The 15,168-nt window shown below is 41.8% G+C and overlaps 1 protein-coding gene across 2 annotated transcripts in view; it reads left to right on the top strand.

Annotated features, from left to right (window-relative positions):
• Bltp3b (bridge-like lipid transfer protein family member 3B) overlaps positions 1-15,168 on the top strand; it is a 71,123-nt gene that overhangs the window by 4,753 nt on the left and 51,202 nt on the right. Inside the window, exon 2 of one of the 2 annotated variants that reach the window (XM_048418703.3) lies at positions 5,755-5,899. The exons of the other annotated variant lie outside the window; for it this stretch is intronic. The gene's annotated coding sequence lies outside the window, so the exon portion shown is untranslated. The remainder of the gene's footprint in view (positions 1-5,754; positions 5,900-15,168) is intronic. 2 annotated transcript variants of the gene reach the window in all.

Genomic DNA, 15,168 nt, shown 5'->3' with positions numbered 1-15,168 from the left:
ACTTAGGTTGTACAGCGATGTATTGAAAGGATGCTAAAGTCCTTCAGAACCTAGTATCTGTCTGTTACTCTGTGTTTGCAGAACCAGGTTTGGAAAGGGTCCAGGTCAACTACAAGGATAAAAGGAGGGGAGCCCTCTATGTCTCGGTGTAGGATGTTTTGTTAGCTAAGGGGAAAGGGCACTTTCTGGGGTGACTACAGGCAGGGGACATGGCTTGTGAGTGAAGTGCCTGCTGCACAGCCACGAGGACCTGAGTTTGGATCCCAGCACCCAAATACAAACCTGAAGGGGCAACAAGTTTTGTAATCCCAGGGCTGGGAAGGTCGAGACAGGCAGCTCCTAGAGCTGAATTGGTGAGCTCCAGGTCCAGTGAGACCCTCTTTCTCAAAAGATAAAAAGGATAAGGTGGAGAGTGATTGAGGAAGACATCAGGTATCACCCTCTGACCTCCACATATGTGCACATATGTGTACTCTCATATAAATATGTAAACAAAGTTACTTTCTCTTTGTTGTTTTTTGTTCTCCGAGACAGAGTTTCTCTGTGTAACAGCTCTGACTGTCCTGGAACTCTCTTTGTAGACCAGGCTAGCCTCGAACTCACAGAACCCCGCTTGTCTGTGTCTCCCGAGTGCTGGGATTAAAGGTGTGCGCCACCAGTGCCCAGTTGAAATTACTTTCTGAGTTAATTATATCACTATTCAAAGACTAAGTTTTCATAGACTTTTGTTGTTGTTGTTGTTTTATTTTGAGGCAAGGTCTTGCTAGATAGCACAGCCTTGCCTGGAACTCTGAACATTTTTGTTTATTGTGTGTGTGAGGTCCGTGCATGCCATGTGTGCGTGTGTGAAGTTAGCAGAAGCCCGTGGGAGTCGGTCCCGGGAGGTCACTTAGGTCAGCAGGTTAGGTGGCAAACATCCCTACTCACTGAGCCACCTCATCAGCTCTAGCTTGGGCCTCTTGGCTTCCCACCTGCAGTTCCCACGTGCTGAGAATTCAGACGTGGGTCTTGACCTCTGGCCCACAGGCTTCCCTTCTGTGATAAAGGTTCCTAACCTGTGGGACAGTATGTGTCCAAGGTCCTGAGCACTTACATTTACCACATGTTGAGCATTACGGATGCAAGGAGGATTTTAATGGGTTATATTCTGGTCAAGGAATCGTAAGTAGGGTTTTTAGCCTGTTTCTAAACTGTGCTGCGGTGTGAAATTTGTGGGAGTTGGCTGACTTAGAGCAGGCAACTGAGAGAAAACTGATTTACTTTTTGGACAAATGAATTTACTTTTATAAGATTTGAGGTTACTTAAAAGTAATTTTGTCTATTTATGCATTTGTTTTTAAATTACATTTTAATGTAATCCCTAGTGATATGTATGTTGATAATAGTCATACTAATTTTTTTAACAAATAAATTACTGAGTGCCTGCTTTACATGAAATACTGCTCTCTAGTACTGAGACTATAGCAATAAGAAAGGTAGATAAAAATCCCCACAATCATGGTGTTGACATTTTAATAAACAGTAATTAGTGAAACATGTAACAGTGTGTTAAGTGCTATTGTAAGAAATAATGGAAAGGCTGGAAGAGAGGGAGGGGTTTCTAGTTGGTCTTGGGTGTGCTGGTCAGCTGGGATGTATTTGACAGGACTCCCGGAAGGAAGAGGTGGCTGGGGCAAATGCAAACAGCTGCCAAGGCGGTTGCTCACATGTCATTTTGAAACGTGTTGGGCCTCCAGTGAGGTGAACTAGAGGCCAAGGCTGGGGATCACGTGCCTCACTGATGAGGCACTTGTTTGACCTGCTCAAAGCCCTGGGTTTGATCCCCACTCAACAACAACCAAGTCCAGATCATGTCGAAGGACAGATACAAAAGATGTAGGATCTCCGACTCTGGATATAGAATGCTGGGCTACTGGGCACAGAGTCCGGAGTTCTGTCTAGGCTCTGTTAGAAATGGGGAGGCGTGGTGGCACATGCCTATAATCGTAGATGCGTGCTGTGGAGAAGGAAACTCAGGAAGTTCAAGGTCATTCTTTGCTACATTGTGGGTTAGAGGCCAGCATTGACTAGGTAGACAGTATAGGTCCTCATACCCAGCTCCTCTGGAAGAGCAGCCAGTGCTCTTCATCGAGTCTTCTTCGGCTAGTTTCAGGTTTTATTTCATAATTACTGGGCAAAGTTTCTTTATATCCAGTATCAGAGTGGGAACTGGTAATGACTGGCTTTCACCCTGAAGTGAGGTTGAAAACCAGTGGCACGTTTGCAGCCAAGGGTCACCTTGGCAGCCGTGTGAGAAACAGGACAAGAGAAGACATAATAAGCCAATGAAGAGGGTTAACTATTTAGGTTAAAAAAATATTAGCAAGGTAGATAGATGCCTTGGAGTTGCCGAGAGTCAGTTTTCGGCTGTACTTTGGAAGCAGAGCCAGCATTGTCTGACAGATAAGATACTGCCTAAGAAGGGAGAGCAGTAAAGGATGCACTGACAGATGGAATTCTCATTAACTAACTTGGAGATACTGCTGGGGGAGTGCGGGGGCCACAGAAGTGGGCCTGCTCCACCTTGACTGAAGGTCAGAGAGCTTAAGCCTACTCTTGTACTTTCAAAGTTATTGACAAGAGGTCTGACTTGAGTGGCTATAAACAAGGTGTCCTCACCTAGGGTGTGGTTACTTGGCAACTTGGATATTAAGATGGCCCATAGAGGTGTATCTGCTCCTCGTTGACCGAAAGTCAGAGAATTCAAGCCTATTCCTACTCTTTCATGTTTAAGACAGGAAGTTTAAACCAGTGGCTTAAACCTACAGGATACTTGGTCTAAGGTTTAGTTACTGCATGTCCTGCCTAAATCAACAGAATGCTTAACTCAGGAAATAGTGATTTAATGTCTCAAGTATTGAAGCAAGTAACTGTTCTGTTTGTCCTTTGTGTCATGATAAAGCAGTCTTTTGCCTTCTTCCCTCATTTTTGGATTAGGGTATATAAGCATATGGAAAATAAATGCGGGTATATTCAGTATTCAGCATTCACTGGGTAGCCCTCCCAGTTCTATCCTGTATCTCTGTGTTTCTTTCATATCTCTGTTTCTTGCCTAACATTTCTAATCCACACACCCCTACCCTGGAATGTACAAACGTATCAAGGCTGGAGCCTGACAGTGTGTGCCTACGATAGGGAAGCAGGCTATCAGAGATTGTTTTCAAATATGTTGATTTGAATAAGTGTTCATATGGGATGGAGATGCCTCCATGCCTTTTTCAATGTATGACTTGTGTTAGACTGTGCAGCCAATTAGCCTGGCAAGAACAATGGAAGTGTTCTTGTGTGGTTATCTTTTGGTTTATGAAGAGATGATTTTACAGGATGAATTGGTAAGGCTTCAAATTGGCATGTTTTGGAAACTAGGTTGCCTACATCCCTTTAGGAAAGATCATCTTTGCTCAGGTTTCATTTTACAGGGACATTTCCTGTGGGCAGTTTGAATGAACCTAGTCTTTACTGATGTGCATTTTCAGACTTACTTGGTCTCTCTCTCTCTCTCTCTCTCTCTCTCTCTCTCTCTCTCTCTCTCTCACACACACACACACCCACACACACACCGTCTTTTGTTGTTGTCGTTGTTAATTCTGCAGTTTGCATTCTTGTTATGGACAGAATACCCTGATGTTCAAAGCCAGTGACTGTGATTCTGTTGTTCCTCTTGCTTCTGTAGCGTCTGTGGAAGAAATGGTATGTACAAGTTGTCCAGAAACACATTTAATAGCCTGGAGAAAGGAATTCATACAAGGGGGTGGCAGCTCAGCAGCTAAGAGCACCTGCTGTTCATGCGGAGGCCCTCCTTTCGGTTCCTAGTGCCCACAGTGGTCCTCCACTATCCTTAAGTCCAGTTTGACTGGGTCTGGTGCCCTCTTCTGGTCTCTGTTGGCACAAGACAGTCATGTGTTGCCCATACATGCAGGCAACACACACCAGAAAGTTAAACTAGTTAAATTTTTAAAAGTTAGACTCCTTTGACCTCCATAAAGCACATATGATGTGGGAGTCCCCTCTGTGTGCTGTTATTACCATTAGTGAATAAAGAAACTGCTTGGACCTGTAGCAGGGCAGAACAGAGGTGGGTGGGGAAAACTAAACTGAATCCTGGGAGGAAGAGGGGAGAGTCAGGAGAAGCCAAGAAGCCCTGCCAGAGACAGATGCTGGACGGAACTTTACCTGGTAAGCCACAGCCACGTGGTGATACACAGATTAATAGAAATGGGTTAAATTAATATGTAAGAGCTAGCCGATAAGAAATTAGAGCTAATAGGCCAAGCAGTGATTTAATTAATACAGCTTCTGTGTGGTTATTTTAGGAGGCTGGGCAGCTGGGGATCAACAAGCTGTCTCCTTACTGTACACATAGGTTATAAATTGTTTGTTCTTAATATATCTTTTTGGTAGATTTAAAAATTTGACATTCAAAGAATTTAGATTAAATTTTTTGGATAATACATTGGTTCTCTAACTTAATTTTTTAATGTTTTGAGATTCTATTTATTTTTATGAGTGTTTGCCTGCATGTATGTCTATGCACCACATATCTGAAGTGTTCCTGGAGGCCAGAAGAGGGTGTCAGATTCCCTGGAACTGGAGTTACAGACACTTGTGAACAGCTAACTAAGTAGGTGATGGGAATCGAACCTGGGTCTTCTGGAAGAGCAGCTACTGCCTTTAAAGTCAGCTTCTAACTGCTGGTGCATTGCTCCAGACTCTGTAATACACTTGTGTATCCAGACACAGTTCATTACTGGGACATGCTCTGGTTTGTAAGTTATTTCTCTTCTTTTCCTGCTCTTCCCCCTCTCCCTTCCTTTCTTCTTTCTTTTTCACTTTAGTGGCAGGGTCTAGTACCATGCCTTAGGCTGTCCTGGAACTCACTTTGTAGCTAGTCCAGACTGGTCTTGAGCACAAATAGCAAGCAGTTCACCTGCCTTTGCCTCCTGAGTACTGCCAGTAAGGATGTGAGCCACCACGCTAGACAGGATTATTTTTCACAGGTAACGTTATGCTTCAGTATTCTCAGAAATGAAAATACAGTTTTCTTTGATTTGGGCAGTTAAACTGATGTGGTAATTTGTATTTGTAGGTTGCTTGCCTTTTTGAATGTCTGAATTTATTTATTTAATGTTAAGTTCAGCCTTTGTATATCCTTTACGTTACACAACTCTCTCGTTTTTATTACATAGACTAGAGGCCAGCCTGTCTACAGGGCCAGTTCCAGGACAGGCTCCAAAGTTACACAGAGAAACCCTGTCTCAAAAAACCAACCAACCAACCAACCAAATAAACAAATAAAAGTGGTTAAAAATTGACGTAGACTTGGTGTGGTGGTACATACCATTAATCCCAGCACTTGGGAGGCAGAGGCAGGTGGATCTCTGTGATTTTGTTTGAGGCCAGCCTGGCCTAAAAATCGAGTTCCAGGACAGCCAGGACTGTTACACAGAGAAACCCTGTCTCAAAAATTAAAATAAAATAAAATAAAAAATAAATAAAGAATATAACGTAGTAGAGTAATGGCAGTGGTCCAGAGGCTAAGGAATTCCTAAGGGGTTAAGGTGTATTCAAATGTAAGCAGTGTCTGACTGTAAAGTACTTTGGTATGAGATACAACTGTGTTTTGTGAGCACATCACAGCTGAATATTTCACTCCTCTCCTCTTCCTTCCCTTAAACTTGCCCCCTTCTGTGTCCCCTGTGTCCCCATTCCCTACAGCATCCGCTGCTGGCTGTGGTGGAGATTGGTGCGCTGTGAATTGCACACTCACCTAAGTGAGTACCAGAAGAGGCTAAGAAGCCCTGGCAGCTGGCTGCTGGCTTTCACCAGGAATAGGGACCCTTTGTCTGAATTTCCTGCCCAGGTAATACTTCTGTTCCCCAGTTCTGGTTTCCTTTCTCGAAGCACGTACTGTGCCCCACATAAAGAAATTTCAGTTTTTGAAAGTAGGTAGCTACAAGTTATGTAAATCCTTATTTACAATGTCTTTTTTTTTTTAAATTTACAAGGTTTGGCAACTAAGAAAGTTGTAATTGTCCTTTTCTGATGTTGCACAAGGGAGTTTTATGGTGTGCAGCCAGCTATTTTGCAACAGCAGCTGGCATTTGATGCTTTACTGGGTATGGCTTCATAGTCTAATAGGATTACTGAGGTCTGAAGACTCTTAATCATCGAAATGTTTCGATAACTTCTCATTCTTCATTGAAGGCCGTAAGAGTTTATTTTGTGTTTAATATTAATTGTGATCTTTATCATTTAAACCAGGAGTTCTGACTGTGGAAATGGAATCAATTTGCAGTTTTGCAGCCTTTTCGCCACTCTGTTCTTGCCTTCTGTGTCTCTTTTGAAGACTCGCTGTCAGTGGGGCTGTGCCACCTGCACATAGTTCCAGCTATCTGGGATACTCAGACGGAAGGGTAGCAGTCTGGAGTTGGAGGCTGACCTGGGCAGTGTACACACACAGACACGTCAGGTCCAAATAAAAGGATTGCAGAATCTGGAGTTGAGGGCTGACCTGGGCAGTGTACACACACAGACACACATGGACACATCAGGTCCAAACAAAAGACGAAAAAAGAAACCTTCGTGAAATTGTCCAACTAGTTATATAGCTGTCCTCGGGGTAATCAGCAGTTAGTAAGCTTGTGTCTGTTTGCTCCTCAGCAGTTCTGATACAATGGCCTGGCCCATTCACCATCCTTGCCCATCTTGACTCCATGGAGGCAGTTAGGAATCCGTATCTCACAGAAAAATTGCCAAACTTTTAGTCACTTTTGAAATTCATTGAAGTATCTTGGCAATTAAGATTTTTTATTGGCATTTAAGGATGATTCTAATTTTCTATATATATCTAGTAAATCATCTGGGACAGGTGCTCAAGAAATATAGTTGCAATTCGTTGCATTTTCTCCATTGCCCTTCTTCAGCATAGATGTGCTCTGGTCAGTGCTTATCTTATTGGAGATGAGGCATTATGATTGTGTTCTGTTGTTTTTTATTTTTGTTAAGATGCATTTATTTTATGTATATGAGTGTTTTGCTTACATGTCTGTCTGTGAACCATGTGTGTGCCATGGAAGCCAGAGGAGATCACCAGATCTCCTGGAACTGGACTTACAGATGGTTCTGAGCAGTTATATGGGTGCTGGGAATGAATCAACATCTTCTGGAAGAGTTAACAGTGCTCTTAATTGTTGAGCCTCTCTCCAGAACTGTATTCTAAGTTTAAATCATTTTCGTGTATCATTACTAGGTTATTTCCAGATTATTTCTTGTTTCTTTACCTCCTATATTTTTCTTTTCCCAATCCTGGCCATGGACCCCAGGACCAGGAACATGCTAAGCAAGTGCTTTACCAGTAAGTTGTATCCCCAGCCCTTGTAAGTTTGTTTCTGTTTTTGAGACAGGTCTCCCTAAGTTTCCTAGATAGGCAGACCTTGAACTGACTGCATCCTAGGCAGGTCTTGAACTTGGTGCAGCCTCTTGCATAGCTGCATTAATGAATTGTGTCCCCAGACCCAGGTTAACTCCCCATTTGAATCAGTCATGATTTCTTTTTTATTAAATGTGCCTTATGTTTTTAAACATTTATGTACTATATTTTAGGTGAGTGTGTTTCCTATGTGTATGGATGTATACTCTGTGTGCCTAGTGACTATGGTCACAGAGGACACAGCAAATCCCTGGAACAGAGTTAGAACAGTTTGAGCTGTCATGTAGGTATGGATCCGGGTCCTCTGCAGGATCGGCAAGTGCTCTTAACCACTGAGCATCTCCCAGTCAGACTCTTGAGTTTGTCTTCTTGTTCTGAAGTCAGGACATAGCAGACTATTTGGCACGCATCTGAATATTTGCTTACTACCCAGATTTAATTATCAGTTTTTCTTTTCTTTTTTTTTTAACAATGTTTTCATTTCCTTCTGATCTTACAGTTCTTTATTCTATTCTTAGCACTATTACCAGAACTGCTTCAAATGCTAATCTTAATTTCTTACTAAATCTTTTGATGGTTCATGTTGGAGTTTTAAAGAAAAGCTTGTGTTGGCGGAGGCTGCTTATTTGTTTTCAGGCCGCCCAGACCCAAAATAATCACACAAAATCACTGCTTGGCCTATTAGCTTACGCATATTTTTAGGTAACTCTTACATCTTAAATCAACACATCTCTATTACATCTGTGCATCATCACCAGGTTGTGGTCTACTGGCAAGATTCTGTCCAGCAATCCAGTGTCTGTCTCCTGCAGTTGCTACATGACTACTCTTTGATGCTGCCTACTCTCTCCTTCTCTGCTTGGAATTCCCACCTTGCCTTATTCTGCGCTGCAATAGGCCCAAAAGCAGCTTCTTTATTAACCAGTGATATTCACAGCATACAGAGGGGAGTCCCACATCAAGCTTGTTTATAACAGATTTCTTAAATTCTTCTTCTTTATTTCTTTGTTTCTTCCTTTCTTTGTTTCTTTCTTTGTCTGTTTATTTGTTTCTTTCTTTCTTATATACCAATCCCAGTTCCCTCTCCCTCCTTTCCTCCTGCTCCCCCCTTTTTCCCACCTCACCCCCCATCTGCTCCTCAGAGAGGTTAAGGCCTCCCCTGGGAAGTCAACTAAGTCTGTCCCATCACCTTGTTAAGGCAGGACCAACTCCTCCACCCCCCATGCCGAGGCTGAGCAAGGCATCTCTCCATAGAGAACGGGCTCCACAAAGTCAGTTCATGTGTTAGGGTTAGAGACTGGTTGTTATTTATAAAGAGATGGTGGGGGACCGATCCCATGAGAGGTGGTGGCGGGTTCCCTGGTGGGTGGCCTGAGGCCTCTGTGGGAGACAGACTGATAAGCCATGCAGAGAGAGTTTGGGTATAGAGTTATTTAGTGAGTCATGGAGGGAGAAGGTGGGGAGAAGAGAGAGAGGCAGAAGCTGTCTCTCCAGAAGAAGGGCAGAGACACACACACACACACACACAGAGAGAGAGAGAGAGAGAGAGAGAGAGAAAGAGAGAGAGAGAGAGAGAGAGAGAGAGAGAGAGAGAGAGAGAGAGAGATCAGTTTGCCTTAGCAGAAGGGGGAGGTTAGGAGTGGATGATGGGGCGTGTCTCTTAAAGGGACAGGGTACCTGGGTGACAAACCAGGCCAGCAGATTACACTGGTCTCACTGCCAGTGTTCCAAATACTGCCCAAGCCACACCCTTGTTACCTGTATTCAGGGTGCCTGGTTCGGTCCTATGCAGGTTCCCCAGTTGTCAGTCTGGAGTGATCTTCCATGGGTTGGCTGATTCTGTGGATTTCCCCATAGTGATCTTGATCCCTTTGTTTGTATTATCGCTCATCCCTCTCTTTGCCTGGAGCTTGGTCCAGTGGTTAGTTGTGGATCTCTGTTTCTGCTTCCATCTGTTTCTGGAAGACGGTTCTGGCTTCTCTGGGGTTGTGGACTATATGCTGCTTATCCTTTGCTCTATGTCTGGTATCTACTTATGAGTGAGTACATTCTATGTTTGTCTTTCTAGGTCTGGGTTACCTCACTTAGGATGGTTTTTTTCTAATTCGTCCATTTGCCTGCAAATTTAAAGATGTCCTTGTTTTAAACAGCTGAGCAGTATTCCATTGTGTAAATGTACCATGTTTTCTTTATCCATTCTTTGGTTGAGTGCCATCTAGGTTGTTTCCAGGTTCTGACTATTACAAATAATGCTGCTAGGAACATAGTTGAGCAAATGTCCTTGTGATGTGAGTGTGCCTCTTTTGGTTATATGCCCAAGAGTAGTACTGCTGGGTCTTGAGGTAGATTGATTTCCTATTTTTCTGAGAAATCTCAGATTTTTTTTACCCCCAAAGCATTTAAAACAAAACAAAACAAAGCAAAACAGGGTCTCTCTATATAGCCTGAGTATTCTGAAACCTATTTTGTAGACTAGGCTGACCTTGAATTTACAGATCCACCTATCTCTGCCTCCTGAGGGTTGGGATTAAAAACATGTACTATCACATCTGGCCTCAAAGAATTCTTCAGATTGAACTTCAGTTCATAAAGTTGATGAAAGTTGATTTGTATTGACAATGGAACCGTGAGTCAAATAGCATGTCCATTTATTTTGACTCTTTTTCCCACCTGGATTGAGCCACAGTCAGTGTACTTGAGGCATGAGAACACTGATTCACGGGAAGAGTCCTTCTTGTTTGTTTTTACCCAAGGCAAACCATTTCTTTCCGATGAAATGTGTTATGCTCCAGTATGATGTTCTATATTATAGTAGATCTGCTTATGGTCACTGTATGTATGACACTTGATAACCAGAACACCGTGGCCTCTGTCCAAATGTCTTCTCTGTCTTTCTCTAGATGGAAACTTTCTTTTAGTTGTGTGTTTTTTTTTTTTTAAGCCAGGGTTTCTCTGTAGCTTTGGAACTTGTCCTGAAAATCACTTTTGTCCATTTGTTGGAAGTCAATTTCCTATAAATTTGGATCTATTTCTGAATGCTGTATTGTGTTTCATTGACCCATTGTCTAGTTACACTGGTATCAGTCTAATGTGGTTACTCTGTCTCTTTGATAAATATTGAATTGGCATAATGCTGCTAACCTTGTTCATCCTTTTGAAAGCAATTTTAGGTCTTCTACATTTCTGTATGAATTTTAGAATAATCATGCTATTTCTACCACGAATCCTGATGAAATTTTACTTTTAGTTATCTTAAATCTATGCCTATTTGTGGAGAATTGGTTTTTTTTTAACAATGCTGAGTCATGAAGCCACTTAAATTTATTTAAATCTTTAATTTATACATGTTATACACCCTTTTAAATTTATACCTCAAAATTTCATATTTTTACAGTCAGGTATTGACACATCTGTAATCCCAGCAACCTTGCTTGGCAACCTGAGCTCCATTTCTGGAGGAAACCAACTGCTGAAGTTTGTCCTATAACGTCTGCATGTGTGCATTTGTACACATGCACGCACATAAGGATAGTAAAACAATCTCTTTAAAGGGAAGGAAGGAAGCAACCCCTGAGACTACAGTGCTGGTGTAGAGGATGCTGTGATCAGAAAATAGGTGTGGCTTTGGGAAAGGAGAGGAACGTGGGTGTTCTAGAAGAATCTCATTTGTTTCTTAGTCTCTACTGGAGGGACTTAATGTTCTTAGACAAATAATCTGGTAGTCTATCGGATTTGGAAGTCTTTCCAAAAATGCCCTCTCTTGTTGACTTTAAAATGTGGTGTTGTAAGCCAGGTGTGGTGGCTCTTGGGAGGCAGAGGCAGGCGGAATTCTGTGAGTTCAAGGCCAGCCTGGTCTACAAAGGGAGTTCTAGTGGCACCACAATTTAAGATAATACAAAAAGGCCATGGTTTAAAGGAGCTTTATCTTTCTAGAAATGGCGTAGGAAATACAGGGACATACAAGCTTATATATAACAATGATGGCTTTAATTTGTCTGCATATGTAATATTATTATTATGATTTGGTGCCAGGGTATCAAACTCAGGGCCTCGTGCTTGTTAGGCAAGAGCTCTGCCATGGAGCACAGTATCGAGTTTGATCCCTGTAAAGACGAGAAAAACCTATTTAGGTAATGATTGCACCTGGAACTCACTCTGTAGACCAGGCTTGCCTCAGACTCAGAGCTCTGCCTTCCCTACCTGCAAGTGCTGGGACTAAAGGCATGTGCTGCTGCACCTGTCCAGTTTTCTTTTCTGGGTGGCTAAACTTAATCATTTTCAATGCAATGGTTATTTGCCCTTTCCGCGTAAAACCTTTAACAATTTGCAAGAGTATGGATGCAATCTAAGAACTGCCATTTGGACACTTACCAGAAAAAAATATTTAATTAAATAAACAGTTTAACATGTGTTGTTAGATTCTCTGTGAAACATAGGCTTTCACACTGTACCATGGAACACAATCACAGGCAAATGTTTGCTTGAAATTACAGCTCTTATTTGATAGCATATTGTCGAGATGAAGAACATGCTCTTTAGAAGACTAGTGCAGGCGTGTGACTCTGAGAGCATGCACAGCAGTCAGAAGCATGCTTTGTCAGTGTTTAGAGTGTTTAAGAAGCACATATTTACTGATAGGATCTTAAAACAGTGTCTTGGGAGAGAATAGTAGATATAGGAGATGGAACAAAAGAAGGGAAGTGAGCTGTCAGAGGTGGGCATATAAGTGTATGTGTGTTCTATAAGGGCATGTGTGTTTTAGGATTCTTTGCTTTGGGTTTTTTTGAGAGGCTGGCCTTAAATTTGCTATATAGCCCAGACTAGCCTTGCATTTCTGCCTCTGTCTCCTGAAAATTACAGGCATAAACCATTAGGTTCAGCTCTCTATTTTTTGTTTGTTGGTTTTTTGAGACAGGGTTTCTCTGTGTATCCCTGGCTGTCCTGGAACTCACTCTGTAGACCAGGCTGGCCTTGCACTCACAGAGATCCACCTACCTCTGCCTCCCGAGTGCTGAGATTAAAGGCGTGCAGCACCACTGCCTTCTAATATTCTTTTTAGTGATAAAATTTTAGGCTATATGTTCATACATTATATTTAACTAAATATGGTTTGTTTCGCAAATAATCTCATGTTGCTTTGGCAAACAAACAACTATATGATATTGGAAGTTTGTTTTGTGTTTGTTCTTATTTTTATTACATTTTTATTCATTTTGTGTTGGGGCACGTGTGTGCTTGTGGAGATGAGAGACAACTTCTGGGGGTCAGTTCTCTTCTTTTACCTCATGGGTCCCAGTGTAGGCATAATTAAGGAGGTCCATGAGAGTCCGTAATAAAGGATGACAAATGTTTATTGGGGAACACTCACAATAAGAAAGCCCTTGTGTTCCTCTGCTCTGTGGGCGCTAGGAGCTGTGAACCAAACTCCTACCACCAACCAATAGAGAAAAGTAGTGGGCACGATTCCTGTCTATGCTTATAGTATCTCAGTCCTGGGCTGGCATCCAAAAGGCTATTGGCTGAATGAATTCCCCCAACATCCCAGGGATGGAACTCAAGTTGTCAAGTGTAGAGGCAGGCACCTTTACCTACTGAGCCCTCTCACCAGCCCGTCTCATGGTTTGAGAATAAGTCTTCCTGTGTGGACTGTCTCTGTATTCATCATCCTGCACCTTAACCTTTTAAGTGCTGAGGTTACAGGCATGTGCCACCTGGAGAGCTTTGTTTTTGTGATGAAACTGTAAAACCAAGTTGATAAAAAATGGGTATAATTATGGTTAAAATTTATAGTGTATAATATCAGATATAAAATGTATAGTTTCTGAGTGACAATGCTCAGAATCACCTACCCGAGGAGATGTCGTTCTTGTTTCTTTTACGTGTGAGGAGGCTGAGGCATCAACAGGTAGGGAGTGGGGTCTTACTGCAGTGTCTTTATGATGTGCTCCCTTAAACCAATGATTGATTTTTGATTATGCAAAACTTTCCTTTGTTTCTTCTGAATCACCACTTACTGCAGCGTTTTATACATAATTTAGATAATAATTATGTATTGATTATAAAATGTAATTTAAATAAAATTCATTTGCTTGTAACCTTTATTGCTGAAGATTGCATATTTTGTTATACTAAGCTAGTAAATTTGTTTTCATGTGGTATGTGTGATTAAAGAACTAGCTTGTTAAGATAGAAGCTATTTTTGAGTATTTTTAAAGTTCCTATATTAAAAACATGATAGACAGGCTGGAGACGGCTCAGCAGTTAAAAACATTTCTTACTCTGGCAGGGGACCCATTGCCCTCTTTTTTGTTTTGTTTTGTTTTGTTTTTCAAGACAGAGTTTCTCTGTAGCTTTGGAACTTGTCTTGGAATTTGCTGTGTAGACCAGGCTGGCCTTGAACTCACAGAGATCTGCCTGACTCTGCCTCCTGAATGCTGGGATTCAAGGTGTATGCCACCATCGCCCTGCAGCCTCTTCTGTCTCAGCAGGCATCAGACACTGATGTGATACACAGATATTCATGCTGGCAAAACACTCATGCATGTAAAAAATAAATCTTTAAAAAATGTGATAGCCAATAAAATACACACATTCATATTACCATGTGTCTGTTGTAGCCAGAAGAGAAGTTGGATTCCCCCTGAGCTAGAGTATAGACAGTTTGAACTGTTGTGTGGGAACAGAGCCTAGGTCGTCTGCAAGAGCAGCTAATGCTCTTAATCACTGAGCCATCTCTTCAGCCCAGCCATACAGTTTCAAAAGACACTTTACATGACATAATGTTGACATAATATTGAAATTTTTGTCTGTATTTCAAGTTTTTCTAAGTAATTATTTGGGTTGGAGAGAGTGGTTACAGCACTCATTAGCGTAAATGAGGGACTGGGTTGTGGCCCTAATACTGAGAAAAAGAGGAAAGAAAGGAAGGAGGGAGGGAGGGAAGAAAGACAAGGAAAGAAAGGAAATGAGTAAGAGTTTTGCTGATTTTATCTTTACTGTGTGGCGTGGCTCCCTTCTGGGTGGTCTTTCCAGCTTTGACGTATTGGCAGTTTCCAGGCAATTTCCCCTTTCTTATCAGTTGAGTTTCTGTTAACAACCTGCATTGGTTCCCGCGGTTCTGCGCTCTCTCTCTCTCTCTCTCTCTCTCTCTCTCTCTCTCTCTCTCTCTCTCTCTCTCTTCCAGATAAATATTCACGAGTTTAAGTCATTAGGCTAGGTTTCTTACCCTTTCCCTTTACACTGTAGCTTTAAAATATTTGTGTACCTCAAATATTTAGTGATTATTCAGTAAGCTAAAACAATTTACTTGATTTCAGATTATAATGTATTCTATTTTGAGTCAAGTCCAGTACTATAGCCAGCACATTGATACTGTTCGTGAGAATTGCTACACTATCTGGGAACTCTTTCACTGATACTATTCGTGAGAATTGCTACACTATCTGGGAACTCTTTCACTGATACTATTCGTGAGAATTGCTACACTGTCTGGGAACTCTTTCATTGATACTGTTCAAGAGAATTGCTACACTATCTGGGAACTCTTTCACTGATACTATTCGTGAGAATTGCTACACTGTCTGGGAACTCTTTCATTGATACTGTTCGTGAGAATTACTACACTATCTGGGAACTTCAGGTGGAAACTTAGGAAAGAGACTCTGCAGCAATCCTTGGAAAAGCATAGGTAGACATATTGT

Source organism: Myodes glareolus, chromosome 26, assembly GCF_982192425.1.
Source record: "Myodes glareolus chromosome 26, mMyoGla1.1, whole genome shotgun sequence".
Classification (NCBI taxonomy): Eukaryota; Metazoa; Chordata; class Mammalia; order Rodentia; family Cricetidae; genus Myodes; species Myodes glareolus.
The sequence above is the reverse complement of the archived record's forward strand: the minus strand, read 5'-3'. Positions and strand labels throughout refer to the sequence as shown.